Below are 16,143 nucleotides of genomic sequence, written 5' to 3'. Positions count from 1 at the left end.
AAACTAGGGTTAGGGTTTCCAGCTAGGGTTTTCAGTTAGGGTTTCAAACTAGGGTTAGGGTTTCCGGCTAGGGTTTTCAGTTAGGGTTTCAAACTAGGGTTAGGGTTTCCAGCTAGGGTTTTCAGTTAGGGTTTCAAACTAGGGTTAGGGTTTCCAGCTAGGGTTTTCAGTTAGGGTTTCAAACTAGGGTTAGGGTTTCCAGCTAGGGTTTTCAGTTAGGGTTTCAAACTAGGGTTAGGGTTTCCAGCTAGGGTTTTCAGTTAGGGTTTCAAACTAGGGTTAGGGTTTCAAACTAGGGTTAGGGTTTCAAACTAGGGTTAGGGTTTCCAGCTAGGGTTTTCAGTTAGGGTTTCAAACTAGGGTTAGGGTCTCCAGCTAGGGTTTTCAGTTAGGGTTTCAAACTAGGGTTAGGGTTTCCAGCTAGGGTTTTCAGTTAGGGTTTCAAACTAGGGTTAGGGTTTCCAGCTAGGGTTTTCAGTTAGGGTTTCAAACTAGGGTTAGGGTTTCCAGCTAGGGTTTTCAGTTAGGGTTTCAAACTAGGGTTAGGGTTTCCAGCTAGGGTTTTCAGTTAGGGTTTCAAACTAGGGTTAGGGTTTCCAGCTAGGGTTTTCAGTTAGGGTTTCAAACTAGGGTTAGGGTTTCCAGCTAGGGTTTTCAGTTAGGGTTTCAAACTAGGGTTAGGGTTTCAAACTAGGGTTAGGGTTTCCAGCTAGGGTTTTCAGTTAGGGTTTCAAACTAGGGTTAGGGTTTCCAGCTAGGTTTTTCAGTTAGGGTTTCAAACTAGGGTTAGGGTTTCCAGCTAGGGTTTTCAGTTAGGGTTTCAAACTAGGGTTAGGGTTTCAAACTAGGGTTAGGGTTTCCAGCTAGGGTTTTCAGTTAGGGTTTCAAACTAGGGTTAGGGTTTCAAACTAGGGTTAGGGTTTCCAGCTAGGGTTTTCAGTTAGGGTTTCAAACTAGGGTTAGGGTTTCCAGCTAGGGTTTTCAGTTAGGGTTTCAAACTAGGGTTAGGGTTTCAAACTAGGGTTAGGGTTTCCAGCTAGGGTTTTCAGTTAGGGTTTCAAACTAGGGTTAGGGTTTCCAGCTAGGGTTTTCAGTTAGGGTTTCAAACTAGGGTTAGGGTTTCAAACTAGGGTTAGGGTTTCCAGCTAGGGTTTTCAGTTAGGGTTTCAAACTAGGGTTAGGGTTTCCAGCTAGGGTTTTCAGTTAGGGTTTCAAACTAGGGTTAGGGTTTCCAGCTAGGGTTTTCAGTTAGGGTTTCAAACTAGGGTTAGGGTTTCCAGCTAGGGTTTTCAGTTAGGGTTTCAAACTAGGGTTAGGGTTTCCAGCTAGGGTTTTCAGTTAGGGTTTCAAACTAGGGTTAGGGTTTCCAGCTAGGGTTTTCAGTTAGGGTTTCAAACTAGGGTTAGGGTTTCAAACTAGGGTTAGGGTTTCCAGCTAGGGTTTTCAGTTAGGGTTTCAAACTAGGGTTAGGGTTTCCAGCTAGGGTTTTCAGTTAGGGTTTCAAACTAGGGTTAGGGTTTCCAGCTAGGGTTTTCAGTTAGGGTTTCAAACTAGGGTTAGGGTTTCCAGCTAGGGTTTTCAGTTAGGGTTTCAAACTAGGGTTAGGGTTTCCAGCTAGGGTTTTCAGTTAGGGTTTCAAACTAGGGTTAGGGTTTCCAGCTAGGGTTTTCAGTTAGGGTTTCAAACTAGGGTTAGGGTTTCCAGCTAGGGTTTTCAGTTAGGGTTTCAAACTAGGGTTAGGGTTTCAAACTAGGGTTTCCATATAGGGTTTCAAACTAGGGTTAGGGTTTCCAGCTAGGGTTGCAAACTAGGGTTAGGGTTTCCAGCTAGGGTTTCAAACTAGGGTTAGGGTTTCAAACTAGGGTTAGGGTTTCCAGCTAGGGTTTTCAGTAAGGGTTTCAAACTAGGGTTAGGGTTTCCAGCTAGGGTTTTCAGTTAGGGTTTCAAACTAGGGTTAGGGTTTCCAGCTAGTGTTTTCAGTTAGGGTTTCAAACTAGGGTTAGGGTTTCCAGCTAGGGTTTCAAACTAGGGTTAGGGTTTCAAACTAGGGTTAGGGTTTCCAGCTAGGGTTTCAAACTAGGGTTAGGGTTTCCAGCTAGGGTTTCAAACTAGGGTTAGGGTTTCCAGCTAGGGTTTCAAACTAGGGTTAGGGTTTCAAACTAGGGTTAGGGTTTCCAGCTAGGGTTTCAAACTAGGGTTAGGGTTTCCAGCTAGGGTTTTCAGTTAGGGTTTCAAACTAGGGTTAGGGTTTCCAGCTAGGGTTTTCAGTTAGGGTTTCAAACTAGGGTTAGGGTTTCCAGCTAGGGTTTTCAGTTAGGGTTTCAAACTAGGGTTAGGGTTTCCAGCTAGGGTTTTCAGTTAGGGTTTCAAACTAGGGTTAGGGTTTCAAACTAGGGTTAGGGTTTCCAGCTAGGGTTTTCAGTTAGGGTTTCAAACTAGGGTTAGGGTTTCCAGCTAGGGTTTTCAGTTAGGGTTTCAAACTAGGGTTAGGGTTTCCAGCTAGGGTTTTAGTTAGGGTTTCAAACTAAGGTTAGGGTTTCCAGTTAGCGTTTTCAGTTAGGGTTTCAAACTAGGGTTAGGGTTTCCAGCTAGGGTTTTCAGTTAGGGTTTCAAACTAGGGTTAGGGTTTCCACCTAGGGTTTTCAGTTAGGGTTTCAAACTAGGGTTAGGGTTTCCAGCTAGGGTTTTCAGTTAGGGTTTCAAACTAGGGTTAGGGTTTCCAGCTAGGGTTTTCAGTTAGGGTTTCAAACTAGGGTTAGGGTTTCCAGCTAGGGTTTCAAACTAGGGTTAGGGTTTCAAACTAGGGTTAGGGTTTCCAGCTAGGGTTTCAAACTAGGGTTAGGGTTTCCAGCTAGGGTTTCAAACTAGGGTTAGGGTTTCAAACTAGGGTTAGGGTTTCCAGCTAGGGTTTCAAACTAGGGTTAGGGTTTCCAGCTAGGGTTTTCAGTTAGGGTTTCAAACTAGGGTTAGGGTTTCCAGCTAGGGTTTTCAGTTAGGGTTTCAAACTAGGGTTAGGGTTTCCAGCTAGGGTTTTCAGTTAGGGTTTCAAACTAGGGTTAGGGTTTCCAGCTAGGGTTTTCAGTTAGGGTTTCAAACTAGGGTTAGGGTTTCAAACTAGGGTTAGGGTTTCCAGCTAGGGTTTTCAGTTAGGGTTTCAAACTAGGGTTAGGGTTTCCAGCTAGGGTTTTCAGTTAGGGTTTCAAACTAGGGTTAGGGTTTCCAGCTAGGGTTTTAGTTAGGGTTTCAAACTAAGGTTAGGGTTTCCAGTTAGCGTTTTCAGTTAGGGTTTCAAACTAGGGTTAGGGTTTCCAGCTAGGGTTTTCAGTTAGGGTTTCAAACTAGGGTTAGGGTTTCCACCTAGGGTTTTCAGTTAGGGTTTCAAACTAGGGTTAGGGTTTCCAGCTAGGGTTTTCAGTTAGGGTTTCAAACTAGGGTTAGGGTTTCCAGCTAGGGTTTTCAGTTAGGGTTTCAAACTAGGGTTAGGGTTTCCAGCTAGGGTTTTCAGTTAGGGTTTCAAACTAGGGTTAGGGTTTCCAGCTAGGGTTTTTAGTTAGGGTTTCAAACTAAGGTTAGGGTTTCCAGCTAGGGTTTTCAGTTAGGGTTTCAAACTAGGGTTAGGGTTTCCAGCTAGGGTTTTCAGTTAGGGTTTCAAACTAGGGTTAGGGTTTCCAGCTAGGGTTTTCAGTTAGGGTTTCAAACTAGGGTTAGGGTTTCCAGCTAGGGTTTCAAACTAGGGTTAGGGTTTCAAACTAGGGTTAGGGTTTCCAGCTAGGGTTTCAAACTAGGGTTAGGGTTTCCAGCTAGGGTTTCAAACTAGGGTTAGGGTTTCCAGCTAGGGTTTTCAGTTAGGGTTTCAAACTAGGGTTAGGGTTTCCAGCTAGGGTTTTCAGTTAGGGTTTCAAACTAGGGTTAGGGTTTCAAACTAGGGTTAGGGTTTCCAGCTAGGGTTTTCAGTTAGGGTTTCAAACTAGGGTTAGGGTTTCCAGCTAGGGTTTTCAGTTAGGGTTTCAAACTAGGGTTAGGGTTTCCAGCTAGGGTTTTCAGTTAGGGTTTCAAACTAGGGTTAGGGTTTCCAGCTAGGGTTTTCAGTTAGGGTTTCAAACTAGGGTTAGGGTTTCCAGCTAGGGTTTTCAGTTAGGGTTTCAAACTAGGGTTAGGGTTTCCAGCTAGGGTTTTCAGTTAGGGTTTCAAACTAGGGTTAGGGTTTCCAGCTAGGGTTTTCAGTTAGGGTTTCAAACTAGGGTTAGGGTTTCCAGCTAGGGTTTTCAGTTAGGGTTTCAAACTAGGGTTAGGGTTTCCAGCTAGGGTTTTAAGTTAGGGTTTCAAACTAGGGTTAGGGTTTCAAACTAGGGTTAGGGTTTCCAGCTAGGGTTTTCAGTTAGGGTTTCAAACTAGGGTTAGGGTTTCCAGCTAGGGTTTTCAGTTAGGGTTTCAAACTAGGGTTAGGGTTTCCAGCTAGGGTTTTCAGTTAGGGTTTCAAACTAGGGTTAGGGTTTCCAGCTAGGGTTTTCAGTTAGGGTTTCAAACTAGGGTTAGGGTTTCAAACTAGGGTTAGGGTTTCCAGCTAGGGTTTTCAGTTAGGGTTTCAAACTAGGGTTAGGGTTTCCAGCTAGGGTTTTCAGTTAGGGTTTCAAACTAGGGTTAGGGTTTCCAGCTAGGGTTTTCAGTTAGGGTTTCAAACTAGGGTTAGGGTTTCCAGCTAGGGTTTTCAGTTAGGGTTTCAAACTAGGGTTAGGGTTTCCAGCTAGGGTTTTAAGTTAGGGTTTCAAACTAGGGTTAGGGTTTCAAACTAGGGTTAGGGTTTCCAGCTAGGGTTTTCAGTTAGGGTTTCAAACTAGGGTTAGGGTTTCCAGCTAGGGTTTTCAGTTAGGGTTTCAAACTAGGGTTAGGGTTTCCAGCTAGGGTTTTCAGTTAGGGTTTCAAACTAGGGTTAGGGTTTCCAGCTAGGGTTTTCAGTTAGGGTTTCAAACTAGGGTTAGGGTTTCCAGCTAGGGTTTTCAGTTAGGGTTTCAAACTAGGGTTAGGGTTTCCAGCTAGGGTTTTCAGTTAGGGTTTCAAACTAAGGTTAGGGTTTCCAGCTAGGGTTTTCAGTTAGGGTTTCAAACTAGGGTTAGGGTTTCCAGCTAGGGTTTTCAGTTAGGGTTTCAAACTAGGGTTAGGGTTTCCAGCTAGGGTTTTCAGTTAGGGTTTCAAACTAGGGTTAGGGTTTCCAGCTAGGGTTTTCAGTTAGGGTTTCAAACTAGGGTTAGGGTTTCCAGCTAGGGTTTTCAGTTAGGGTTTCAAACTAGGGTTAGGGTTTCCAGCTAGGGTTTTCAGTTAGGGTTTCAAACTAGGGTTAGGGTTTCAAACTAGGGTTAGGGTTTCCAGCTAGGGTTTTCAGTTAGGGTTTCAAACTAGGGTTAGGGTTTCCAGCTAGGGTTAGGGGTTCCAGCTAGGGTTTCAAACTAGGGTTAGGTTTTCCAGCTAGGGTTTTCAGTTAGGGTTTCAAACTAGGGTTAGGGTTTCCAGCTAGGGTTTTCAGTTAGGGTTTCAAACTAGGGTTAGGGTTTCAAACTAGGGTTAGGGTTTCCAGCTAGGGTTTTCAGTTAGGGTTTCAAACTAGGGTTAGGGTTTCCAGCTAGGGTTTTCAGTTAGGGTTTCAAACTAGGGTTAGGGTTTCCAGCTAGGGTTTTCAGTTAGGGTTTCAAACTAGGGTTAGGGTTTCCAGCTAGGGTTTTCAGTTAGGGTTTCAAACAAGGGTTAGGGTTTCAAACTAGGGTTTCCATATAGGGTTTCAAACTAGGGTTAGGGTTTCCAGCTAGGGTTTCAAACTAGGGTTAGGGTTTCCAGCTAGGGTTTTCAGTTAGGGTTTCCATATAGGGTTTCAAACTAGGGTTAGGGTTTCAAACTAGGGTTAGGGTTTCCAGCTAGGGTTTTCAGTAGGGTTTCAAACAAGGGTTGGGGTTTCAAACTAGGGTTAGGGTTTCAAACTAGGGTTAGGGTTTCCAGCTAGGGTTTCAAACTAGGGTTAGGGTTTCAAACTAGGGTTAGGGTTTCAAACTAGGGTTAGGGTTTCCAGCTAGGGTTTTCAGTTAGGGTTTCAAACTAGGGTTAGGGTTTCCAGCTAGGGTTTTCAGTTAGGGTTTCAAACTAGAGTTAGGGTTTCCAGCTAGGGTTTTCAGTTAGGGTTTCAAACAAGGGTTAGGGTTTCAAACTAGGGTTTCCATATAGGGTTTCAAACTAGGGTTAGGGTTTCCAGCTAGGGTTTCAAACTAGGGTTAGGGTTTCCAGCTAGGGTTTTCAGTTAGGGTTTCCATATAGGGTTTCAAACTAGGGTTAGGGTTTCAAACTAGGGTTAGGGTTTCCAGCTAGGGTTTTCAGTTAGGGATTCAAACTAGGGTTAGGGTTTCCAGCTAGGGTTTTCAGTTAGGGTTTCAAACAAGGGTTGGGGTTTCAAACTAGGGTTAGGGTTTCAAACTAGGGTTAGGGTTTCCAGCTAGGGTTTCAAACTAGGGTTAGGGTTTCCAGCTAGGGTTTTCAGTTAGGGTTTCAAACTAGGGTTAGGGTTTCCAGCTAGGGTTTTCAGTTAGGGTTTCAAACTAGGGTTAGGGTTTTCAGCTAGGGTTTTCAGTTAGGGTTTCAAACTAGGGTTAGGGTTTCCAGCTAGGGTTTTCAGTTAGGGTTTCAAACTAGGGTTAGGGTTTCCAGCTAGGGTTAGGGGTTCCAGCTAGGGTTTCAAACTAGGGTTAGGGTTTCCAGCTAGGGTTTTCAGTTAGGGTTTCAAACTAGGGTTAGGGTTTCCAGCTAGGGTTTTCAGTTAGGGTTTCAAACTAGGGTTAGGGTTTCCAGCTAGGGTTTTCAGTTAGGGTTTCAAACTAGGGTTAGGGTTTCCAGCTAGGGTTTTCAGTTAGGGTTTCAAACTAGGGTTAGGGTTTCCAGCTAGGGTTTTCAGTTAGGGTTTCAAACTAGGGTTAGGGTTTCCAGCTAGGGTTTTCAGTTAGGGTTTCAAACTAGAGTTAGGGTTTCCAGCTAGGGTTTTCAGTTAGGGTTTCAAACAAGGGTTAGGGTTTCAAACTAGGGTTTCCATATAGGGTTTCAAACTAGGGTTAGGGTTTCCAGCTAGGGTTTCAAACTAGGGTTAGGGTTTCCAGCTAGGGTTTTCAGTTAGGGTTTCCATATAGGGTTTCAAACTAGGGTTAGGGTTTCAAACTAGGGTTAGGGTTTCCAGCTAGGGTTTTCAGTTAGGGATTCAAACTAGGGTTAGGGTTTCCAGCTAGGGTTTTCAGTTAGGGTTTCAAACAAGGGTTGGGGTTTCAAACTAGGGTTAGGGTTTCAAACTAGGGTTAGGGTTTCCAGCTAGGGTTTCAAACTAGGGTTAGGGTTTCCAGCTAGGGTTTTCAGTTAGGGTTTCAAACTAGGGTTAGGGTTTCCAGCTAGGGTTTTCAGTTAGGGTTTCAAACTAGGGTTAGGGTTTTCAGCTAGGGTTTTCAGTTAGGGTTTCAAACTAGGGTTAGGGTTTCCAGCTAGGGTTTTCAGTTAGGGTTTCAAACTAGGGTTAGGGTTTCCAGCTAGGGTTAGGGGTTCCAGCTAGGGTTTCAAACTAGGGTTAGGGTTTCCAGCTAGGGTTTTCAGTTAGGGTTTCAAACTAGGGTTAGGGTTTCCAGCTGGGGTTTTCAGTTAGGGTTTCAAACTAGGGTTAGGGTTTCCAGCTAGGGTTTTCAGTTAGGGTTTCAAACTAGGGTTAGGGTTTCCAGCTAGGGTTTTCAGTTAGGGTTTCAAACTAGGGTTAGGGTTTCCAGCTAGGGTTTTCAGTTAGGGTTTCAAACTAGGGTTAGGGTTTCCAGCTAGGGTTTTCAGTTAGGGTTTCAAACTAGGGTTAGGGTTTCAAACTAGGGTTAGGGTTTCCAGCTAGGGTTTTCAGTTAGGGTTTCAAACTAGGGTTAGGGTTTCCAGCTAGGGTTTTCAGTTAGGGTTTCAAACTAGGGTTAGGGTTTCCAGCTAGGGTTTTCAGTTAGGGTTTCAAACTAGGGTTAGGGTTTCCAGCTAGGGTTTTCAGTTAGGGTTTCAAACTAGGGTTAGGGTTTCCAGCTAGGGTTTTAAGTTAGGGTTTCAAACTAGGGTTAGGGTTTCAAACTAGGGTTAGGGTTTCCAGCTAGGGTTTTCAGTTAGGGTTTCAAACTAGGGTTAGGGTTTCCAGCTAGGGTTTTCAGTTAGGGTTTCAAACTAGGGTTAGGGTTTCCAGCTAGGGTTTTCAGTTAGGGTTTCAAACTAGGGTTAGGGTTTCCAGCTAGGGTTTTCAGTTAGGGTTTCAAACTAGGGTTAGGGTTTCAAACTAGGGTTAGGGTTTCCAGCTAGGGTTTTCAGTTAGGGTTTCAAACTAGGGTTAGGGTTTCCAGCTAGGGTTTTCAGTTAGGGTTTCAAACTAGGGTTAGGGTTTCCAGCTAGGGTTTTCAGTTAGGGTTTCAAACTAGGGTTAGGGTTTCCAGCTAGGGTTTTCAGTTAGGGTTTCAAACTAGGGTTAGGGTTTCCAGCTAGGGTTTTCAGTTAGGGTTTCAAACTAGGGTTAGGGTTTCAAACTAGGGTTAGGGTTTCCAGCTAGGGTTTTCAGTTAGGGTTTCAAACTAGGGTTAGGGTTTCCAGCTAGGGTTAGGGGTTCCAGCTAGGGTTTCAAACTAGGGTTAGGTTTTCCAGCTAGGGTTTTCAGTTAGGGTTTCAAACTAGGGTTAGGGTTTCCAGCTAGGGTTTTCAGTTAGGGTTTCAAACTAGGGTTAGGGTTTCAAACTAGGGTTAGGGTTTCCAGCTAGGGTTTTCAGTTAGGGTTTCAAACTAGGGTTAGGGTTTCCAGCTAGGGTTTTCAGTTAGGGTTTCAAACTAGGGTTAGGGTTTCCAGCTAGGGTTTTCAGTTAGGGTTTCAAACTAGGGTTAGGGTTTCCAGCTAGGGTTTTCAGTTAGGGTTTCAAACAAGGGTTAGGGTTTCAAACTAGGGTTTCCATATAGGGTTTCAAACTAGGGTTAGGGTTTCCAGCTAGGGTTTCAAACTAGGGTTAGGGTTTCCAGCTAGGGTTTTCAGTTAGGGTTTCCATATAGGGTTTCAAACTAGGGTTAGGGTTTCAAACTAGGGTTAGGGTTTCCAGCTAGGGTTTTCAGTAGGGTTTCAAACAAGGGTTGGGGTTTCAAACTAGGGTTAGGGTTTCAAACTAGGGTTAGGGTTTCCAGCTAGGGTTTCAAACTAGGGTTAGGGTTTCCAGCTAGGGTTTTCAGTTAGGGTTTCAAACTAGGGTTAGGGTTTTCAGCTAGGGTTTTCAGTTAGGGTTTCAAACTAGGGTTAGGGTTTCCAGCTAGGGTTTTCAGTTAGGGTTTCAAACTAGGGTTAGGGTTTCAAACTAGGGTTAGGGTTTCCAGCTAGGGTTTTCAGTTAGGGTTTCAAACTAGGGTTAGGGTTTCCAGCTAGGGTTTTCAGTTAGGGTTTCAAACTAGGGTTAGGGTTTCCAGCTAGGGTTTTCAGTTAGGGTTTCATACTAGGGTTAGGGTCTCCAGCTAGGGTTTTCAGTTAGGGTTTCAAACTAGGGTTAGGGTTTCCAGCTAGGGTTTTCAGTTAGGGTTTCAAACTAGGGTTAGGGTTTCCAGCTAGGGTTTTCAGTTAGGGTTTCAAACTAGGGTTAGGGTTTCCAGCTAGGGTTTTCAGTTAGGGTTTCAAACTAGGGTTAGGGTTTCCAGCTAGGGTTTTCAGTTAGGGTTTCAAACTAGGGTTAGGGTTTCAAACTAGGGTTAGGGTTTCCAGCTAGGGTTTTCAGTTAGGGTTTCAAACTAGGGTTAGGGTTTCCAGCTAGGGTTTTCAGTTAGGGTTTCAAACTAGGGTTAGGGTTTCCAGCTAGGGTTTTCAGTTAGGGTTTCAAACTAGGGTTAGGGTTTCCAGCTAGGGTTTTCAGTTAGGGTTTCAAACTAGGGTTAGGGTTTCAAACTAGGGTTAGGGTTTCCAGCTAGGGTTTTCAGTTAGGGTTTCAAACTAGGGTTAGGGTTTCCAGCTAGGGTTTTCAGTTAGGGTTTCAAACTAGGGTTAGGGTTTCCAGTTAGGGTTTTCAGTTAGGGTTTCAAACTAGGGTTAGGGTTTCCAGCTAGGGTTTTCAGTTAGGGTTTCAAACTAGGGTTAGGGTTTCAAACTAGGGTTAGGGTTTCCAGCTAGGGTTTTCAGTTAGGGTTTCAAACTAGGGTTAGGGTTTCCAGCTAGGGTTTTCAGTTAGGGTTTCAAACTAGGGTTAGGGTTTCAAACTAGGGTTAGGGTTTCCAGCTAGGGTTTTCAGTTAGGGTTTCAAACAAGGGTTGGGGTTTCAAACTAGGGTTAGGGTTTCAAACTAGGGTTAGGGTTTCCAGCTAGGGTTTCAAACTAGGGTTAGGGTTTCAAACTAGGGTTAGGGTTTCAAACTAGGGTTAGGGTTTCCAGCTAGGGTTTTCAGTTAGGGTTTCAAACTAGGGTTAGGGTTTCCAGCTAGGGTTTTCAGTTAGGGTTTCAAACTAGAGTTAGGGTTTCCAGCTAGGGTTTTCAGTTAGGGTTTCAAACAAGGGTTAGGGTTTCAAACTAGGGTTTCCATATAGGGTTTCAAACTAGGGTTAGGGTTTCCAGCTAGGGTTTCAAACTAGGGTTAGGGTTTCCAGCTAGGGTTTTCAGTTAGGGTTTCCATATAGGGTTTCAAACTAGGGTTAGGGTTTCAAACTAGGGTTAGGGTTTCCAGCTAGGGTTTTCAGTTAGGGATTCAAACTAGGGTTAGGGTTTCCAGCTAGGGTTTTCAGTTAGGGTTTCAAACAAGGGTTGGGGTTTCAAACTAGGGTTAGGGTTTCAAACTAGGGTTAGGGTTTCCAGCTAGGGTTTCAAACTAGGGTTAGGGTTTCCAGCTAGGGTTTTCAGTTAGGGTTTCAAACTAGGGTTAGGGTTTCCAGCTAGGGTTTTCAGTTAGGGTTTCAAACTAGGGTTAGGGTTTTCAGCTAGGGTTTTCAGTTAGGGTTTCAAACTAGGGTTAGGGTTTCCAGCTAGGGTTTTCAGTTAGGGTTTCAAACTAGGGTTAGGGTTTCCAGCTAGGGTTAGGGGTTCCAGCTAGGGTTTCAAACTAGGGTTAGGTTTTCCAGCTAGGGTTTTCAGTTAGGGTTTCAAACTAGGGTTAGGGTTTCCAGCTAGGGTTTTCAGTTAGGGTTTCAAACTAGGGTTAGGGTTTCAAACTAGGGTTAGGGTTTCCAGCTAGGGTTTTCAGTTAGGGTTTCAAACTAGGGTTAGGGTTTCCAGCTAGGGTTTTCAGTTAGGGTTTCAAACTAGGGTTAGGGTTTCCAGCTAGGGTTTTCAGTTAGGGTTTCAAACTAGGGTTAGGGTTTCCAGCTAGGGTTTTCAGTTAGGATTTCAAACAAGGGTTAGGGTTTCAAACTAGGGTTTCCATATAGGGTTTCAAACTAGGGTTAGGGTTTCCAGCTAGGGTTTCAAACTAGGGTTAGGGTTTCCAGCTAGGGTTTTCAGTTAGGGTTTCAAACAAGGGTTGGGGTTTCAAACTAGGGTTAGGGTTTCAAACTAGGGTTAGGGTTTCCAGCTAGGGTTTCAAACTAGGGTTAGGGTTTCCAGCTAGGGTTTTCAGTTAGGGTTTCAAACTAGGGTTAGGGTTTCCAGCTAGGGTTTTCAGTTAGGGTTTCAAACTAGGGTTAGGGTTTTCAGCTAGGGTTTTCAGTTAGGGTTTCAAACTAGGGTTAGGGTTTCCAGCTAGGGTTTTCAGTTAGGGTTTCAAACTAGGGTTAGGGTTTCCAGCTAGGGTTAGGGGTTCCAGCTAGGGTTTCAAACTAGGGTTAGGTTTTCCAGCTAGGGTTTTCAGTTAGGGTTTCAAACTAGGGTTAGGGTTTCCAGCTAGGGTTTTCAGTTAGGGTTTCAAACTAGGGTTAGGGTTTCAAACTAGGGTTAGGGTTTCCAGCTAGGGTTTTCAGTTAGGGTTTCAAACTAGGGTTAGGGTTTCCAGCTAGGGTTTTCAGTTAGGGTTTCAAACTAGGGTTAGGGTTTCCAGCTAGGGTTTTCAGTTAGGGTTTCAAACTAGGGTTAGGGTTTCCAGCTAGGGTTTTCAGTTAGGGTTTCAAACAAGGGTTAGGGTTTCAAACTAGGGTTTCCATATAGGGTTTCAAACTAGGGTTAGGGTTTCCAGCTAGGGTTTCAAACTAGGGTTAGGGTTTCCAGCTAGGGTTTTCAGTTAGGGTTTCCATATAGGGTTTCAAACTAGGGTTAGGGTTTCCAGCTAGGGTTTCAAACTAGGGTTAGGGTTTCCAGCTAGGGTTTTCAGTTAGGGTTTCCATATAGGGTTTCAAACTAGGGTTAGGGTTTCAAACTAGGGTTAGGGTTTCCAGCTAGGGTTTTCAGTAGGGTTTCAAACAAGGGTTGGGGTTTCAAACTAGGGTTAGGGTTTCAAACTAGGGTTAGGGTTTCCAGCTAGGGTTTCAAACTAGGGTTAGGGTTTCCAGCTAGGGTTTTCAGTTAGGGTTTCAAACTAGGGTTAGGGTTTCCAGCTAGGGTTTTCAGTTAGGGTTTCAAACTAGGGTTAGGGTTTTCAGCTAGGGTTTTCAGTTAGGGTTTCAAACTAGGGTTAGGGTTTCCAGCTAGGGTTTTCAGTTAGGGTTTCAAACTAGGGTTAGGGTTTCAAACTAGGGTTAGGGTTTCCAGCTAGGGTTTTCAGTTAGGGTTTCAAACTAGGGTTAGGGTTTCCAGCTAGGGTTTTCAGTTAGGGTTTCAAACTAGGGTTAGGGTTTCCAGCTAGGGTTTTCAGTTAGGGTTTCATACTAGGGTTAGGGTCTCCAGCTAGGGTTTTCAGTTAGGGTTTCAAACTAGGGTTAGGGTTTCCAGCTAGGGTTTTCAGTTAGGGTTTCAAACTAGGGTTAGGGTTTCCAGCTAGGGTTTTCAGTTAGGGTTTCAAACTAGGGTTAGGGTTTCCAGCTAGGGTTTTCAGTTAGGGTTTCAAACTAGGGTTAGGGTTTCCAGCTAGGGTTTTCAGTTAGGGTTTCAAACTAGGGTTAGGGTTTCAAACTAGGGTTAGGGTTTCCAGCTAGGGTTTTCAGTTAGGGTTTCATACTAGGGTTAGGGTCTCCAGCTAGGGTTTTCAGTTAGGGTTTCAAACTAGGGTTAGGGTTTCCAGCTAGGGTTTTCAGTTAGGGTTTCAAACTAGGGTTAGGGTTTCCAGCTAGGGTTTTCAGTTAGGGTTTCAAACTAGGGTTAGGGTTTCAAACTAGGGTTAGGGTTTCCAGCTAGGGTTTTCAGTTAGGGTTTCAAACTAGGGTTAGGGTTTCCAGCTAGGGTTTTCAGTTAGGGTTTCAAACTAGGGTTAGGGTTTCCAGCTAGGGTTTTCAGTTAGGGTTTCAAACTAGGGTTAGGGTTTCCAGCTAGGGTTTTCAGTTAGGGTTTCAAACTAGGGTTAGGGTTTCAAACTAGGGTTAGGGTTTCCAGCTAGGGTTTTCAGTTAGGGTTTCAAACTAGGGTTAGGGTTTCCAGCTAGGGTTTTCAGTTAGGGTTTCAAACTAGGGTTAGGGTTTCCAGCTAGGGTTTTCAGTTAGGGTTTCAAACTAGGGTTAGGGTTTCCAGCTAGGGTTTTCAGTTAGGGTTTCAAACTAGGGTTAGGGTTTCCAGCTAGGGTTTTCAGTTAGGGTTTCAAACTAGGGTTAGGGTTTCAAACTAGGGTTAGGGTTTCCAGCTAGGGTTTTCAGTTAGGGTTTCAAACTAGGGTTAGGGTTTCCAGCTAGGGTTTTCAGTTAGGGTTTCAAACTAGGGTTAGGGTTTCCAGCTAGGGTTTTCAGTTAGGGTTTCAAACTAGGGTTAGGGTTTCCAGCTAGGGTTTTCAGTTAGGGTTTCAAACTAGGGTTAGGGTTTCAAACTAGGGTTAGGGTTTCCAGCTAGGGTTTTCAGTTAGGGTTTCAAACTAGGGTTAGGGTTTCCAGCTAGGGTTTTCAGTTAGGGTTTCAAACTAGGGTTAGGGTTTCAAACTAGGGTTAGGGTTTCCAGCTAGGGTTTTCAGTTAGGGTTTCAAACAAGGGTTGGGGTTTCAAACTAGGGTTAGGGTTTCAAACTAGGGTTAGGGTTTCCAGCTAGGGTTTCAAACTAGGGTTAGGGTTTCAAACTAGGGTTAGGGTTTCAAACTAGGGTTAGGGTTTCCAGCTAGGGTTTTCAGTTAGGGTTTCAAACTAGGGTTAGGGTTTCCAGCTAGGGTTTTCAGTTAGGGTTTCAAACTAGAGTTAGGGTTTCCAGCTAGGGTTTTCAGTTAGGGTTTCAAACAAGGGTTAGGGTTTCAAACTAGGGTTTCCATATAGGGTTTCAAACTAGGGTTAGGGCTTCCAGCTAGGGTTTCAAACTAGGGTTAGGGTTTCCAGCTAGGGTTTTCAGTTAGGGTTTCCATATAGGGTTTCAAACTAGGGTTAGGGTTTCAAACTAGGGTTAGGGTTTCCAGCTAGGGTTTTCAGTTAGGGTTTCAAACTAGGGTTAGGGTTTCCAGCTAGGGTTTTCAGTTAGGGTTTCAAACAAGGGTTGGGGTTTCAAACTAGGGTTAGGGTTTCAAACTAGGGTTAGGGTTTCCAGCTAGGGTTTCAAACTAGGGTTAGGGTTTCCAGCTAGGGTTTTCAGTTAGGGTTTCAAACTAGGGTTAGGGTTTCCAGCTAGGGTTTTCAGTTAGGGTTTCAAACTAGGGTTAGGGTTTTCAGCTAGGGTTTTCAGTTAGGGTTTCAAACTAGGGTTAGGGTTTCCAGCTAGGGTTTTCAGTTAGGGTTTCAAACTAGGGTTAGGGTTTCAAACTAGGGTTAGGGTTTCCAGCTAGGGTTTTCAGTTAGGGTTTCAAACTAGGGTTAGGGTTTCCAGCTAGGGTTTTCAGTTAGGGTTTCAAACTAGGGTTAGGGTTTCCAGCTAGGGTTTTCAGTTAGGGTTTCATACTAGGGTTAGGGTTTCCAGCTAGGGTTTTCAGTTAGGGTTTCAAACTAGGGTTAGGGTTTCCAGCTAGGGTTTTCAGTTAGGGTTTCAAACTAGGGTTAGGGTTTCCAGCTAGGGTTTTCAGTTAGGGTTTCAAACTAGGGTTAGGGTTTCCAGCTAGGGTTTTCAGTTAGGGTTTCAAACTAGGGTTAGGGTTTCCAGCTAGGGTTTTCAGTTAGGGTTTCAAACTAGGGTTAGGGTTTCAAACTAGGGTTAGGGTTTCCAGCTAGGGTTTTCAGTTAGGGTTTCAAACTAGGGTTAGGGTTTCCAGCTAGGGTTTTCAGTTAGGGTTTCAAACTAGGGTTAGGGTTTCAAACTAGGGTTAGGGTTTCCAGCTAGGGTTTTCAGTTAGGGTTTCAAACTAGGGTTAGGGTTTCCAGCTAGGGTTTTCAGTTAGGGTTTCAAACTAGGGTTAGGGTTTCCAGCTAGGGTTTTCAGTTAGGGTTTCAAACTAGGGTTAGGGTTTCCAGCTAGGGTTTTCAGTTAGGGTTTCAAACTAGGGTTAGGGTTTCCAGCTAGGGTTTTCAGTTAGGGTTTCAAACTAGGGTTAGGGTTTCCAGCTAGGGTTTTCAGTTAGGGTTTCAAACTCGGGTTAGGGTTTCAAACTAGGGTTAGGGTTCCAGCTAGGGTTTTCAGTTAGGGTTTCAAACTAGGGTTAGGGTTTCCAGCTAGGGTTTTCAGTTAGGGTTTCAAACTAGGGTTAGGGTTTCAAACTAGGGTTAGGGTTTCCAGCTAGGGTTTTCAGTTAGGGTTTCAAACTAGGGTTAGGGTTTCCAGCTAGGGTTTTCAGTTAGGGTTTCAAACTAGGGTTAGGGTTTCAAACTAGGGTTAGGGTTCCAGCTAGGGTTTTCAGTTAGGGTTTCAAACTAGGGTTAGGGTTTCCAGCTAGGGTTTTCAGTTAGGGTTTCAAACTAGGGTTAGGGTTTCAAACTAGGGTTAGGGTTTCCAGCTAGGGTTTTCAGTTAGGGTTTCAAACTAGGGTTAGGGTTTCCAGCTAGGGTTTTCAGTTAGGGTTTCAAACTAGGGTTAGGGTTTCCAGCTAGGGTTTTCAGTTAGGGTTTCAAACTAGGGTTAGGGTTTCCAGCTAGGGTTTTCAGTTAGGGTTTCAAACTAGGGTTAGGGTTTCCAGCTAGGGTTTTCAGTTAGGGTTTCAAACTAGGGTTAGGGTTTCCAGCTAGGGTTTTCAGTTAGGGTTTCAAACT

Source organism: Filicampus tigris, chromosome 8 (assembly GCF_054856515.1).
Source record: "Filicampus tigris isolate MCC_2025a chromosome 8, RoL_Ftig_1.0, whole genome shotgun sequence".
NCBI lineage: Eukaryota > Metazoa > Chordata > Actinopteri > Syngnathiformes > Syngnathidae > Filicampus > Filicampus tigris.
Note: the sequence above shows the minus strand (reverse complement) of the source record.